Source organism: Odocoileus virginianus, chromosome 16, assembly GCF_023699985.2.
Source record: "Odocoileus virginianus isolate 20LAN1187 ecotype Illinois chromosome 16, Ovbor_1.2, whole genome shotgun sequence".
Classification (NCBI taxonomy): Eukaryota; Metazoa; Chordata; class Mammalia; order Artiodactyla; family Cervidae; genus Odocoileus; species Odocoileus virginianus.
In genome coordinates this window covers 17,375,807-17,392,350 of record NC_069689.1, presented here as the reverse complement: position 1 = coordinate 17,392,350, position 16,544 = coordinate 17,375,807, and positions in this window count along the sequence as shown.

Here is a 16,544-nt window from a genome sequence, read left to right as displayed (position 1 = left end):
ACGTGGGGAGCCCTGTGCCTGTGGGTCTGCCTGTTGTGATTCTGGGTGGGTGGTCTGGGGATGAGGGGAGCGTTCCAGGAGCTTCCCTCCAGGCTTCCCTTACTCAGCCCCCTCAGTGTCCCTGTGAGGGGAGTGTGTACCACCCCCCATATAGGAGCAGAAATGAGCTCAGGGAGGGAAGGACTCTCCGCTCCCATCCCTCCGGACTCCTGGATCCCACAAGCTGGCTCCAGAACCCTGACTCTCTCCCCTGAGCTGGCTGAAGGGGTTTCTTACCCAGGGCTCTGCGCCTACCCACAGCTTGAAGACATAGGGTGTGATGAGACTGTCCTCCATCTGCCCTCCGTCCCTCCTGGACATTTCGTCTTCCCCTCCCCGTGCCTCAGTTTCCCCATCTGTACCACGGCCTCCCTCCACGCCTGGCTGCCCCTCCCAGCTCTCTCACTGAATGGGCATAGGCAAGCGTCCAGGCTGTCGCCACGCTTACTGCCTTTCAGCCTGGTGGTCTGGGGCAGGTGGGAAGGCGCCCCCCTCCATCCCCCTTACCTTCAATACCCGGCTCTTGTGGCAGGAGGAACTCCTCTTCCCCCGGGGCTCCTGGAGACCGTGTGTGCCCTGAGCGCGGCACCCAGGCTCTGCCAGCGCAGGAGGAAGGAGCTTCTGGGTGGTTCAGGCAGCAGGTCTGGAAGGGGTGGGGACCCTGGGCAGGAAGCTGCCTTGCACAAAGCTGCCAGGAGCCAGGCAGATGCCAGAAAGCTCTTCCAAGCCCAGGCAGTAGTCCTGTGTGTCACCTGTTAGCCCTGCTGTGTCTGGCTGTGTGACCCAGGATGAATCACCCAGTGCCTCTGAGCTTCTGTAAGCGGGCTGGTCACACCTGGCAGCAGATTAATGGGGATGACAGGTGTCTCCTTTTGGCCCAGAGCCGGGCATCAACATCTTGGCAGGTTTCCAGGGCCACCTGTGGAGGGAGGTGGCCTGAGCCACCTCTGAAATGCACAAGGGGAGCCCCGCAGAGACTGAGATGGGCTGTGTTTGGGGGGGAGGGTGTGTCACAGACGCTGGCTACGGGAAGAAGGGATGTAAGACATCAGGGGGGACTGGGGCACTTGGAGGAGGAGTGAAGAAAGGGCGTGGGGCAGCGCCTGGGAGCAATGAGGGGCTCTGGGTTGGGACCTGTTCCTTCTGAGTCCAGGGCTCCATGCTCACCCCTTCCTCATCTCTCCATCCTCACACTGCCCACTTCTCTAGGATTTCACGCTGCAGAGAGCTCCTCTGGACATGCATCCTGGGAAGAAGGGGTGGGATGATCTGGGAAAATGGGCAAGCACAGAATGCCTGGGGTGGGTCCACCCAGTGGCCTTTTTCCAATCACAAATCAGAAGCCAAGCTGGAGAAAGTCCTGTCCACTTGGTTACTTCTGGAACTGTTGATAGTTGTACCTGGACTGATTCCCTGGGAGTGAGTGTATCCTAGAAAGATGCTGTGGGCTGGCTGTGAATTAGGGGAGTCTGGGGAGACCCTGTCCCCCATAATCCTGCCTAGATATGGGAGAGGGCTGGAAAGAAACCTGAGAGTGAAGTGTGGAGTCTGCAGCAGGAAGGGAGGGAGGGGAGGAGTGTAGATCAAGTAGATGAAGGACCAGAGGCCCTGCTTGGTCCAGAGAGTGATGGAGCACTTCAGGGATGCTACATCTGCTGGCAGAGTTTCCCAGAGAGTGCGGGACCCAGCCTACACCAACTGCCTCAGGCACACACACAGACACATCAGTGTACCCCCGATACTCACTATGGGAGCCCCCTTCCAGGCACCAGCTCCCTTCTTCAGGGGGCAGTGTGGCTTAGTGGCTCAGGCATGGGCTGGGGGGCTGAGCACCTGGATTTAAGCCTTCACTCCACCACTCTCTGATGAGATCTTAGCTAATTAACCTCTCTGCACCCCTGTTTCCTCTTCTGTGAGTTGGGGAATAAGAATGACCACTTCTACCAGGACTGTGAAGAGCCAGTGTGATGATAATACACAAAACCGAGGGCAGTCTCAGGCACAGATGGGCCCTAAATCAATGCCAAACATGTTTTATCTTTGATATTCTGAGCCCAGAAAACCTTTCAGATGAATCCCAGGATCTGAGCAGGAGAACGATTTGGGGGGGCGGGTAGCGCATTTGCCCAGGGACATCTCTTCAGATTCCAGCTTCTGCCTAAAGGCCAGCAATCCCCTCTCATGGGGGCTGGGCTTATTTTGCTCCCTTAAGTTACAGGGCCAGGTGCAATTACATCTTTCTGAGCACCTGTGAGGGGCAGAGGGCCAAGTTGGGTGAGGAGTGGTTGGAACCAGGGGGACCTAGACTCAGAGGAGGAACTCATCTCAACTCTCTGAGCCTCAGTTTCCTCCTCTGTTAAATGGGCATACTTAGAACAATTGTCATGAGGCTTAAATGTAGGGAAACTGGTGGGGTGTGTGAAAGGCCTGCTCTATTAGCAGACCTGGCACCATGTCTGTCTTCTCATAGCTCATTTACGTTAGTAGGGTTAGTTGTGTGGTCCAGGTTTTTGATTCCAGGAGATGGACCGAGTTTGCATCATTAGCTCTCCTCATCCTGGCATCTCGCAACTCTACCAGCTTGCAACACCCTTGCGGACCTTCTGTGCCCCACCTCCACGGCTGCTTCCTGTGAGTGCGGCTCTATTCTTGCTTTTTCTGGAACTATCTGACTTATTCCCAGCTTCTCATTTTACTCTCCACCCTCACCTGGAGAAAAAGAAGGCAACTCTTTGCTTTAAAACTGACAATACAGTTACTATTAATAGAAGGAATTGACCACCCAGCTGTTGCTTCCTCCCCTACTCGTTAGAATGAATAAAAGTAATGTTTTTATTGTCACTATTATTTACACACTTTATTTTAACTTTACCCTTTTGAATGTATGGCAATTATGGACTTTCACCTTTTATGAGGCTCAACCCCTGTCCTGTTTAATGATAATAAGTATTTCCTTGCGGATGTTCACATTTTGGGAATAAGGAGTCCCTTTCATTTATCTCTCTTCTTTCCAGAACCCTGGCTGACATCTTGGAAAGCACACGTTTGTTTTCTAGCAGTGACACTATGTCCCAGGCCCATCTTCTTTTTCTTCTTCCCCAAGACATGGTATCAGTGACCCTGTCTGGGCGAGGAAGAGAGAGGGGGTTGGCAAAGGTCCTCCTGGGCACCACAGGGAAGGCCGGATGTGCAGGAGGCTGAGAAGGACTTTGGGACTTGTTTTTCAGAAATATAAGCCCCGCGTGGGTGTCTCAGATAACAGAAAGCAATAGGGCTCTTTCAGCTTGCCCAACACAGACCTTGGGTTGCAGTGGTTCGATTTACCTTGTTGCCTTCCATCCTGTTGACTTTAGACATTTCTGTTTGCTTGAATCTCTTGCTGCCTTCATTTTACAATGCAACCTCCCAAACCAGCTCCAATGTGTGATCTTTCAACATTTGCATCACATCACAGCCGATCCTTCATGAGCACGTACTGCCCCCAGGCTCTGTGGCAGTCCTGTGCAGTGGGTAGCAGTGATGTCCCCTTAGTACAGACGAGGAAACTGAGGCGCGGTTATCACGAAGCTGACGGTGCGGCCCATCGGCCTCACCCCCTCCTCTCTTATTCCTCCCTTCTTCCCTCTACTTACAATCAGCTTCTGAGGTCCTCTTCCTTCATTTCCTCACTGATTCATGCACTTGTTCATTTGTTCATTCATTCACTACATATCATGATCACCTTTTGGTTCAGAGTTGGCAAAGGTGAAAAGATGTGGTCTCAATTGCTCAGAAACTCACAGCCTGGTGGGAACTCAAACCCCCAGGGCTGCCAAGGCCCTTTAAGTTGTCCTGTTGAGGGAGAGATGGAGCAGGGATGTGTTTAAGAGATAAGCAGGACGCAGGAGCAACACTGGATGCAGAGCTGACATTGGGTGTAAATACCAGGAGGCACTGGGGCAGACCGCAGGGCTCCCTGGAAGCCCTGTTGGAATCCGCATGTCCTGACTTTCTGTTCAGTTATCTTTCTGCCAAGCCTCCCATCCCCCTACAGAGAGTCTTTCCTTTTCTCCATGAAAAGAAGGAGCAAAGAGTCCAAAGACAGACCCACCTCCTGCTGGCAGGGCCCTGCAGACAGGGGCATTTCACAGCCTGTCTCCTTTTTTCTTCTCTTTCTATCCCATCTCCGCTCTGCAGCTCAGACCCCCATCACCTCACCTATGCCTCTCCTCCTCCCGTGTCCTAGTCAGGTAGCTGAGACCCCTCCCCAGAGGCTTTCCTTCCCCAGAAGTCCTCTCCAGTCAAGGCAGTTTATTCTCCGACACACCTGCCACATGAGAAGTCGAATTCTCCTGGTCCCACCCCTGCCTCCAAACCTCTTTTCCCCTAACAATCATGTAGCCACCTCCCCAGAGAGTCCTACCTTCTCCCAGCTTCATCCCTGACACCCATAGGCCCAGGAATCACATCCTACATCCTAGGTGAAGGGCATCTGGGCCCAGCCTGGGCTCTTCTGCATCACCATCCTTGTGGATGGCTGTCTGAGCCTTCGGCCCCTTGCTTCCTGTCCTTCTCCGCTCCTACAACCTCTTAGCTTCTCTCCACCCACACATGACCTGCTTTGTTCGATGTCAGGTTGGAGGCCTCATTGGTCAGCTCTTCATCTGCAGCCCCTTCTTGGTTGCCCCCTCTCCTCTGCCCCTCTGTACCTGACCCTCGTGGGACTACTAGTGTGGACACGTGGAGATGGTGTGGTGAGATCTGCTTAAACCTCATGGTCCATCTGGTCCATCTCTTTGGTCCATTTCTGTCCATACCTCTGTGAACAAGAGAGGAATGTCACAAGAGATGCCCATGTCCTAATCTCCGGAACCTGTGAATGTGTCACTTTCCATGGCAAAAAGGAACATTGCAGATGTGATTAAGATTAAGGATCTTGGGATAGAAATTATCCTGGGTTATCCAGGTGAGCCTAATATAATTACAAAGGTCCTTATAAAACAGGGACAAGAGGGTCGGAATCAGAGAAGGAGATGGTAGAAACAGAGGTTAGGTTGACATGAGAAGGGCCTCAGATCCAAAGATGCAGGTGCCCTCTAGAAGCTGGAGAAGCAAGGGAAAGAACCTACTTCCAGTCTCCAGAAGGAATTGAATTTGGTCCTGCTTTCACATTGCTAGTGGTAAAGAATCTGCCAGCCAATGCAGGAGATGCAAGAGATTCAGGTTTGATCCCTGGGTTGGAAAGTTTCCCTGGAAGAGGAAATGTCAACCCACTAGAGTATTCTAGTCTATAAAATCTCTTGGACAGAGGAGTCTGGTGGGCTACAGTCCATGGGGCCCCAGAATCAGACACAACTGACATGCACAGAGACCACCTTGATTTTAGATAAATTTTTTAAAACAAATTATATCTTTTTTAATATTTTGGCTGCACTGGGTCTTCAATGCAGTGAGCAGGCTTCTCTTGTTGCAGAGCACCAGTTCAGTTGCCCCGTGGCACGTGGGATCTTAGTTCCCTAATCAGGTGTCAGACCTGCATCCTCTGAATCGGAAGGTGATTCTTAACTGCTGGACAAACAGGGAAGTCCTTTGATTTTGGATTTCTGACCTCCAAGACTGTGAGATAATAAATTTGTGCTGTTTTGGGAAGTAAGTTACAGTAATTTTGTTATAGCAGCATCAGGAAACTCGTACAAACTTCAAATTCCTTTGTTTTTTTTAGTGCCTGCCCAACACCTTCCATCCATCTAGTCACCGTCTGTCTCTCGCCCCATCCATAGTACTGGGGTTCACTCCTGGAGCCCCAACACTGGCTTCTTGTTTCTGCAGCCCAACCCATCTCACTCCCCAGGGCTCATCCCAGCGGCCCCTCCACAGGGGACAAACAATAGCCCACAGGCCCATCCAGCCTGCCATCGCTTTGTATGTCCAGCAAGCCAAGAGGGCTTCTGCATGTTTAAATGATTGAGAAGAAAATGAAAGAATTGTATCATATTTTATAACACACACAAAAATGATATGAAACTCAGTCCTCGGCGTCCACACACAATGTTCTACAGGGACACAGCCACGCCTGTCTGTTCATTGCCCAGCACTGCTTTCATGCTCCAGGTGCAGAGTTGAATGGTTGTGGCGGAGACTGTATGGCCTTCCAAGACTAAGTATTTACTATCTGGCTTTCCCAGAACAAACGTGCTGACCCCTGACTGAGGGCCCAGTCACGTCGACACCTCCATCTCATCGTCACTTTGTCCCTGGCCGGGCAGTGCCTCCTAGGCCGCCAGCCTTTGTCAGGCTGCTCTTCATCCTGCGAGGGAAAGCACCTTTGTCTTCCTCCTCGCGTGGCTGACACAGCCTCCCAGAACAGACACATCCGTGAGCTTTCCTGATACCCCACCCCCATATCCCGGTGTCCCTACTGGCTGCTGCTTCCACGGCACTTTGTCCACCTCCTTACAACATTCATCTTAGTAGCTGATGCTTCTTGAGCATATCATGCGTGCCAGACAGGATCCTAAGTGTTTCAGACAGTCAGCTCTTCTCCTCCTCACATTACGCCTATGAGGTGGGTATTTTTTTATCCCCATTCTACCAATGAGAAAACTGAGGCTCATAAATATCAAGCAACTAGCCCCAGGTCACAGAGCCAGGGGACAGCAGTGGGGAGATTTGACTGAAGCTGTGTGACCGCAGGGCAAGGAGCAACCCTCATACTCAGCTCTACCACCAGACCGCGGTTACCGGAGGCCAGGACCCTGTTCTTTCCGCCTCTCTGACTCTGGGCTGAGCCCCAAACAGGGGCTCACAGGGTGCTTGATGAGCTGAGCTAAATGAAAGAGAGTCGAAATGGAGCCTTAAAAAAAATTCTGATGGTTAAAGTGCTTGGCCAGGGTCAAAGTGTGAAAACCTTTAGGATGCTAAGCATTTGCCTGGGGCATGCAACTTCATAGACTAACAAACAGTTGTTTTGCCTATTCGAGCCCAGCCAGAAGTCATCGTCTGAGCAATCTCCCAGGGGCCCCCTCCATGGGACGGCCGAGGGGAGAGGGTTGGCTTGTTCCTTACAGCCTGGACCTAGAGCCTGGTGGCTCTGCCCACCATGCCTGGCCTCCCCCCACCACCCAGGGCTACTTCCCCTTCTGCCTCCTCCTCTGTCTTGCAAGAAAAGGGGAAGAGCTCGTGGGAGCACAGCACAGAGGGTGCTGAGCCGTAATGGTGAAATGCCAGTGAGGGAAGGGGGTTGCATCACGCCCTCTGTCCCCTTCTTCCGCTCTCTCTGGGGCTCAGCCTGGCAGGTGTGAGGACCTTTCTCCTTAGCCCCACTGCCCAGGAGCTGGCCCTGTTGTCTGCTTACCATCTCCAGCTATGTACCCCTCCCACCACCAGCCACATCCACCTCCAACCTCCAGCTCCTTGCAACATAAACCCAGAAAAAAAAAAACTCCCCTCTCTCTGTTGGGAGCCGGCACTGTGAACAGATTCTCATCTTCCCAACAGCTCTGCAATAAAGATCGTGTCATATTCACCCTGCAGGTGAAGCTCAGAGAGAATAAATAAAATGAATCTATAAAATTCATTTTATAGAATTGAATGAATTCTCTCTCGAGTCCTCTTATCAGTTGCTACCAACTTGCTATCACTTCCCTTCCTTATTTCCATGAGCCTATTTTTACCAAGATGTTATTTACATGCAGTAAAAATGTAATCCTGAATGTACAGTTCAATACGTGTTCACATTCGTGTACATCTGTGTAACCTCCACTCTGACTGACATGTAAAGAAGAGATGCTTCAATCCAGGAAGTTCCTTTCCATCCATCACTCAGTCCTCCTTGCAGGTGGCTTCTGTTTGGGCATTGGTCTCCATCGATGAGTCTCGCCTCTTCCAGAAGGGCATGTACATGGAGAATACATTCTGGACATTTTTCATGTCTTTGGTTCAACAGCGTGTTTTTGAAATTCATCCAAGGCATTGCCTTTTTCAGCAATTTTTCCTGTGTTTCTTGCAGAGTACAATTGCAGCTTAAGGATGGATCACAATCAGTAATCTGTTGAGACTGTCTGGGCAGTTTTGCTGACTATTAGAAATCAAGCTCCGATGTGCATTTACATGTAAGTCTTGTGTGAACACATTTTCATTTCTCTCTGGTGGAATGGCTATGATAGGATCTCCTACAAGGGACTTTATAAGCAGCTGTCCTCTCTCCACTCCACCTTACTCTTCCTGATGTCCTAAAGGCCTCTGGGATTGGAGCAGAGAAGCAGTTTAAATCCCAGACCAGCCTTCAGGAGCTGAGAACCTGGATCCAGTGGCTTCGTCTTCTCTGGGGAGCGGGAATGAGTATGATCATTTTACCATCATGTGGTTCTAAAGGATGATTGATTCCATGAGATACTCATCATGAAAAGTCTGGCTCAAAAAATATGATTTCCCTGTTTTTGGTCATCCTTGGGGCTGTGCGGCGGTGATTTTAACAGCGGGCAGCTAGAAATGAAATAATTCAGTCAAATGAGCAAAAACCAACATTGCCCCCAGGAAGTGGGTGAAATCAATACTTTCCATTCTACTTACACATATTCTGAGGCCTCATATTCAACCGTCCACCTTACAGAGGGTTGAGCAAGCAAGGTAAACACAGCTAGGTCAACAACTGCCTCCTGGAAAGAGGGTCTATGCAGAGCAAACAGTGGGGACGTGTGTTTGCCTCCCTCCGACCTTGTCCTCCACCTCCGGCCTCCCCGGGGTACAAGGGAAGCAGGTGGGGGAAGCTCTGTAAGTGACTGGGCTTCACGTATTAGAAGTTGAGTGGATGGAACTCAGGACAACGTGGCCTCTACCCGTAGGTTGGAGCCTCAGGCTCACCAGTGAGGCTAGAGTGGTTCAAGTGGTCGAAGGCAAACACTTTGTGCACACACACACACACACACACACACGCAGACAGTAGCCCCCCACATGACACTTGGGGCTCCCATTTCTTGTATGCAGAGCTCTGGAAAGATGGTGGTTCCAACACTGTCTGGATCAGTGTGGAGTCTGGCAAGAAGGTAGGATCTGGGGACTGTCAGAGTTGGCTTCAGTTCACTGTGGACAAGTTACTCAACCCCTCAAGTCTTCACTGGCCTTATCTGTAAATGCAGATTTTGGTTCCAGGGCCCTAGGATGACTGTTAGAGTAAGATCAATGAATATATGGAAAGGACTGGCATGCCATGGACACTCAATAGAAATTGATTCCCCTGCTCTACCCTCTTCCCTCTTGGTCTTTTGGTTCGATTTGAACATGAAGAAGTAAGAGACCAACGTCATTCGAAATACAATGTAGAGGGTAAGAACCAATATATGTAGAAACTAAAGAATATGCATAGAGGACTCTGGAAGGAAACAGACTTGGAATTATCTGGAATAATGCACTAACCAGCTGGGTGACTTTAACTTCCTTCTGCACATTTTTGTGTGTTGATATTTTCACAAGGAAGAGTTGCATCTATAAAAACATACACCTTCGATTCCTTTTAACTGATCAACTGAACAGAAGGACGCTGTACTCACATAGGTGACCGTTTCTTGCAGCCTCTCTGACAGAGAAGACTGCCTTAGGACGTCTCTTTTAAACTCTCTGGATTTCTTCCAAATGCCCTACCCTTTGGACATCTGCCTGATGGAGTGGAAAGGCTTCCACGTGAAGCCAGTTCTAGTCAGCTGTTGGTAACTGTGAGACTTTATGAAAATTAATCTCTGTGAGCCCAGCAATGAATGAGAGATGTGCCTACTTTAGAGTATTGGGAGGCTTCCCTGGTGTCTCAGATGGTAAAGAATCTGCCTGCAATGCAGTGACCCGTGTTCGAACTCTGGGTCAGGAAGATCCCCTGGAGAAGGAAATGTCAACCTTCTCCAATATTCTTGCCTGGAGAATTCCATGGACAGAGGAGCCTGGCAGACTACAGTCCATGGAGTCGCAAAGAGTCGGACATGACTGAATGACTATCACTCACTCATTCACTGGAGTGTTTGGAGGAGACCTGAATTCAATGACGGTGCACAGTCGAAGCGTCTAGAAGCTCCTTAACGAGTGCAGTGGCAGTTTTCCTTCCCTAGGATGTGCAGGTCACAGTCTTCCTGGATATTGCCTCTGGCAGCCTCACAACAGCCCTGTGAGATAGTCAGTCCCTGCCTGTTATCATCTCGCTTGATGGGTGAGCAACCAAAACTCAGGCAATTTAAGGGACTTGCCCAGTTCTGCCCTGGAACACCAGCAGTGTTCCTCCTTCTCTGTCTCTACGTCATAAGGTGTGTATTACGCACACTACGGCTATGTCATATTTTGGCTTTGACCCTGGTGCCTGGAGAGACTGTAAGGTCTGTGTTTGCCATCCACTTGTCCTCTTGCAGTTCACACCACGTACGTTCCCTCTAATCAGAGACTAGAGATCTCCTTCTGGAGGACTCCCCGTGGCTGGATTTCCAGATTATTCTGTTAGCTTTATTAACAAGGAAACACTTTGGGAAATTCAGTGTTTCTGCATGTAAAGAACATCTTCTGGATGCAAAATCAGCATCCATCAAGGAACCCTTGTTCAGGTTCTTTGTCATAATATTCAGTTGTGTTGGTCATCTGGTCAGCTAGGCAGGTTAGACCTGTTCTCTTGAACAGCTGAGGGCAGCCATGACTCATGACTTCATATGTGACAACGGCTTGAATAAGTTTCACGGGCTGATGCGTTTTTATTAGTAAAATCAAAAAGTGGTATCTAAAATATGCTTCTTCATAATTTTATAAATTTTATATATGTATGGCTGCTCTGATGTTTTCTTGGCCTTAATGAAACAAAAAGAGACATTTTAAAGAGGAAGAGATATAAATATTAATAAAATTTTACAATATTTTTTCTGTATCTTAGTAGCTCCACTGGATCCATTTAGTCACCTGGGGATTAGGCAAGGAAAGCAATGTAAGGCTGCAGAAGTCCAGAGCTGGGACATCAAACCGTAGGTGACCATCGCTGGAAATCCACATGGATAGTAACATGAGCAATGCAAGATGTGAGTTTAATAAGCTCTATTTGCTCAAAAATGCCCAGACACAGGTTCAGCTCAAAGTATAACGTTGGTCAAAATTATTGGGAATATAGATTTGAGAGTCTCAATTATTTTCCAGAAATGTGCGTTGGCCCACCTAAGCCTGGCCATTAGTTTTGCCTGCAAATGGGGAACGGCCATTTCCCATAGTAGGGAACAAAGCCTCAGCTGCCAGAATGGCTTCGTTACTTGCCCCTGTGGGCCGCTTCACCTGGAATATTCTTCCCCTGAGCGTCCTCAATGGTTCTGCATTGCGGTGAGATCTTGTCTTAAATGGGCCTTCACAGAGGATGCTTTCTTTGGCCACCCCTTGGAAATATAAGTCCTCCTAATTACAACGCAATGTCCTTGACTTGCTTGGATGGTCTTTGTGGCACTTGTCACTGCCTGGCACTATGTAGTATATCTATATTTGCATTATGTATTGTATTTGTCAGTTGTAATAATTTGTTGATTGTTTATGTCTGTTTCTCTTACTGGGCTATAAGTCTTCTATGAACATGACACATTGTTTCTCCCATTGCTGCATCCTCTAGAAGAATAACTAGTACATTGTAGGACTTCAAAAAATATTTATTGAATGATTGTATAAGTGGACTTAAACTCTAAAATGCTGATATAATCAGGCATAAATTCCATTACAGTGTAACCACCATGAAAGCAAGAACCACATCTGGTTTGTTCTATCCTTAGTCTTCAACCAGGGTCACTAGCTGTTGTAACAACTTTCAAATCCCAGGGGCTTAGCACAACAGTATTAGAGACCCTTCTCCATATCATTGTTGTTGTTCAGTCACTAAGTCGTGTCTGACTCTTTGGGACCCCATGGAGTGCAGCATGCCAAGCTTCCCTGTCCTTCACTATCTCCTGAAGTTTGCTCAAACTCATGACCATTGAGTTGGTGATGCCATCCAACCGTCTCATTCTCTATTACCCTTTTCTTTTGCCCTCAATCTTTCTCACCATCAGGGTCTTTTCCAGTGAATCAGCTCTTTGCATCAGGTGGTCGAAGTATTGGAGCTTCAGCTTCAGCATCATATTTGTCCTTCCAGTGAATATCCAGGGTGGATTTCCTTTGGGATTGACTGAGTTGGTCTCCTTACTATCCAAGGGACTCTCAAGAGTCTTCTTTAGCACCACAATTTGAAGGCATCACTTCTCCAGTGCCACAATTCTTCGGCACTCAGCCTTCTTTATGGCCCATCTCTCACATCTGTACACAACTGCTGGAAAAACCATAGATTTGACTATATGGACTTTTGTTGGCAAAGTGATGTCTCTGCTTTCTAATACACTGTCTAGTTTGGTCATAGCTTTTCTTCTAAGTATCAAGTACCTTTTAATTTTGTGGTTATTGTCACCATCCACAGCGATTTTGGAGCCCCCCAATATAAAATCTGCCACTGTTCCCACTGTTTCCCCATCTATTTTCCATGAAGTGATGGGACCAGATGCCATGATCTTAGTTTTTTGAATGTTGGCTTTAAGACAGCTCCTCTCCTTTTTCATCTTCATCAAGAGGCTCTTTAGTTTCTCCTCGCTTTTTTCCATTAGAGTGGTATCATCTGCATATCTGAGATTATTGATATTTCTCCCAGCAATCTTAATTCCAGTTTGTGAGTCATCCAGCTTGGCATTTTGCATAATGTACTCTGCATATAAGTTAAATAAGCAGGGTGACAATATACAGCCTTGATGTACTCCCTTGTTCCATGTCTGATTCTAACTGTTGCTTCTTGACCTACATACAGGTTTCTCAGGAGACATGTAAGGTCGTCTGGTGTTCCTATCTCCAAGAATTCTCCACAGTTTGTTGTGATCCACACAGTCAAAGGCTTTTGCATATCAATGAAGCAGAGTAGATGTTTTTATCTGAAATTCCCTTGCTTTTTCTATGATCCAATGGATATTGCCAATTTGAACTCTGGTTCTTCTGCCTTTTCTAAATCTAGCTTGTAGATATGGAAGTTCTCAGTTTACATATTATTGAAGCCTATCTTGAAAGATTTTGAGCATTACCTTGATGGCATATGACATGAGCTCAATTGTGCAGTAGTTTGAACATTCTTTGGCATTGTCTTTCTTTGGGATTGGAATAAAAACTGACTTTTTCCAGTTCTGTGGCCACTGTTGTGATTTCCAAATTTGCTGGCATATTAACTGCAACACTTCACAGCATCATCCTTTAGAATTTGAAATAGCTCAATTGGAATGCCATCACCTCCATTAGCTTTGTTGGCAGTAATGCTCCCTAAGGCCCACCTGACTTCATACTCTAGAACGTCTGGCTCTAGGTGAATGACTGCATCTTCGTGGTTATCTGGGTCATTAAGACCTTTTCGTATGGTTCTTCTGTGTATTCTTGCCACCTCTTTTTAATCTCTTCCGCTTCTCCATATCATAGTTACACTTTCAGGAACATATGGCCTCCAAGGGGCAGGGAAAGAATGAATAGGCACACTGGCTCTTGACTGCGCTGAAGCCACATTCTTCATTTTTCTTTCTACCACGTACGGTGGTTGCATGACCCTCACATTACTGCAAGAGAAGCCAGGAAATGAAGAGGAAGATGTAAGGACTTGGGAGTGCTTGGCCACATCCAGCCTGTAGTTCAGTGCCTGGCACACTTACCCCAGCCTTTGGAGAAATAATGGAGGAATGTTTATAATCTCTAAATTTCATGCATAAACTCTCCTGAAATTGTGGCTGGTGTTCTACCCAATACTTTGGGTACTTGGTCATTCTTGAGGATTTGTGACTCTCATGAGCTCAGGAGCGTTCTGAAAAAGGTCTCCAGGTATACTTTTCTAAGTCATGACTGCAGATTTCTGTGAGTTCCTGCATGCCTGAACTCATGAACAAATCAATGGAAAGTGCTCTTGGTATTTTCCTCAGCAACTTTAAGTTTAGTGTATTAAACTATCACTCTAGGACATAACTATACACTTGGGAGTCATTAAGATTCTAACAGTTTGGGATCTCTCAGAGCCCTGGAACTACAAAACCTTTAATCTGATGATGTCACAGATCTGAACTGAGCAGCATTTACAAGGCCGGACCATTTTACATGCAAAGAACCTGAATAGACATTTTTCCAAAGAAGACGTACAGATTGCCAACAGGTGCATGAAAGGATGCTCAGCATCGCTAATCATCAGGGAATGCAAATTGAAATAACAATGAAATATCACCTCACACCTGTTAAACGGCTATCATCAAAAAGACAAACGATAATCTTGGTGAAGGTGTGGAGAAAAGGGGACCCTTGGGTACCCTTGCTGGAAATGTAAATTGGTGCAGCCATTATGGAAAACTGCATGGAGATTTCTCCAAAAACTAAAAATATGATCCAGCAATTCCACTTTTGAGTGCATTTCCAAGGAAATGAAATTAGTACCTCAAAAAGTTATCTGTGCTATTATGTTCATTGCAACATTACACACAATAGCCAAGATAATTTAACAGCCTTAGTGGCTGTCAACAGATAAATGATAAAGAAAATGGAATACATATGTTTATATAGACAAACCTGTAACCAACTTACATGAGACAGAAATTTTGTCATTAAGTCACTGCAAGTGTGGAGGTTGTTGCTGAAGCATAAACTAATCAATCCTGACTAGGATGGTATGACATTGATATTTTGCTGGAGCCACTTCATGCTTTGCTGACAAAGGTCCATCTAGTCAAAGCTATGGTTTTTCCAGTAGTCGTGTTTGGATGTGAGAGCTGGACCATATAGAAAGCTGAGTTCCGAAGAATTGATGCTTTTGAACTGTGGTGTTGGAGAAGACTCTTGAGGGTCCCTTGGACTGCAAGGAGATCAAACCAGTCAATCCTAAAGGAAATCAGTCCAGAATATTTATTGGAAGGACTGATGCTGAAGCTGAAACTCTGATACCTTGGCCACCTGATGTGAAGAACTGACTCATTGGAAAAGACTCTGATGCTGGGAAAGATTGAAGGCAGGAGGAGAAGGTGATGACAGAGGATGAGATGGTTGGATGGCATCACCGATTCAATGGACATGAGTTTGAGCAAGCTCTGGGAGTTGGTGAAGAACAGGGAAGCCTGGTGGGCTGCAGTCCATGAGGTTGCAAACAGTCAGACACTACTGAAAAATTGAACTGAACTGAACCTCATGCTTATGAACCTTGGTTCTTCTTGTCACTATAGAACTCTTGTCAGAAAAAAAGGGTCATTTTAATTAAAATAATAAGTCTTTTATTTACCTGGAAGTTGTCAGGTTTATTGTTTTGTTTTCAGAAAACCAAAAATAAGAAAAAGAATTCCTTATGTTAGATGTAAGACTAGACCCTAAGCCTTATTAGTCCATTCATGGACAATGAATTAAACCTTTACCTTTTAAGATAAAACTTTTCAAAAGTATTTACCCGCAGGTGAGACGGTTCTTCTTTCCCGTATGATGGCTTATTAGGTAATGAATTCTCTTCTATAGAATCTGGGCTTGGGTAGCCTCTATAAAAATTGTAAAGGATCTATGTTAATGATTTCTCAAGTGAGTTGTTGCCTTGTGTCCAGACCATGAACAAATATTTGGGAACATGTAATGTCAGGTGATGTAACTGGCAAAGTGAAGAGAAGGCTGGCTCAAATGTCAAATGATTGACTCCTGATTTATGCTCATCTGTTATCTTGCATCAGACTTCCTGACAACTCTTCTTTCTGTCTGTCTTCCCTGTTTCTGTGAACAATGCCACTGATATTCATCAGCTCACCCCTACGAGGTTCTTATGTGTAAGTCATAGCTTATAATCATCTGCCCAAGTAAACTCTTACAAAACCCTCTAAGATATACAGATGCTATTTCTCCATCAAACTGACATCTGCAATAGGACATCTGCTTGTGAATGGCTTTCTAGCAGCCATGACACTCGGCTGAATCTGCCTGAAGGCATGAGTCTCCCAGTTGCAGCCTGGGCTGTGGAGGTGAAGTAGCTCAGTTCTTTACGTGCACACATGAAAACACACCATGGCTGGAACTGAGTTGCACTGATTGATAATTTCTACGTACTCAGTCGTATCCGACTCTTTGCGACCCTGTGGACTGTAGCCCACCAGGCTCCTCTGTCCACGGGATTTCTCAGGCAAGAATACTAAATCAGGTTGCCATCTCCTACTCCAGGGGATCTTCCTGATCCAGGGATCGAACCCACATTTCTTTTGTCCCCTGCATTGGCAGGTGGATTCTTTACCAGTGCGCCACGTGCTAACTAAATTAACTTGATTGATGAATAGCCAAGGCAGATTTCTCAAAGTCAACCAGCAAAATCTGTATCTCAAACACAAGAGAGGCTTGAACGATATTGCGGTGCTTAGATCCCAGAAGCCAGGGACCCTACTCAATGACTCTGGGCAACAGTTGTCATGTAAGTAACTGCAAATTATATTTGACTCCAAGCCCTGCCCTAAGAAATGGCTGAAACTCCA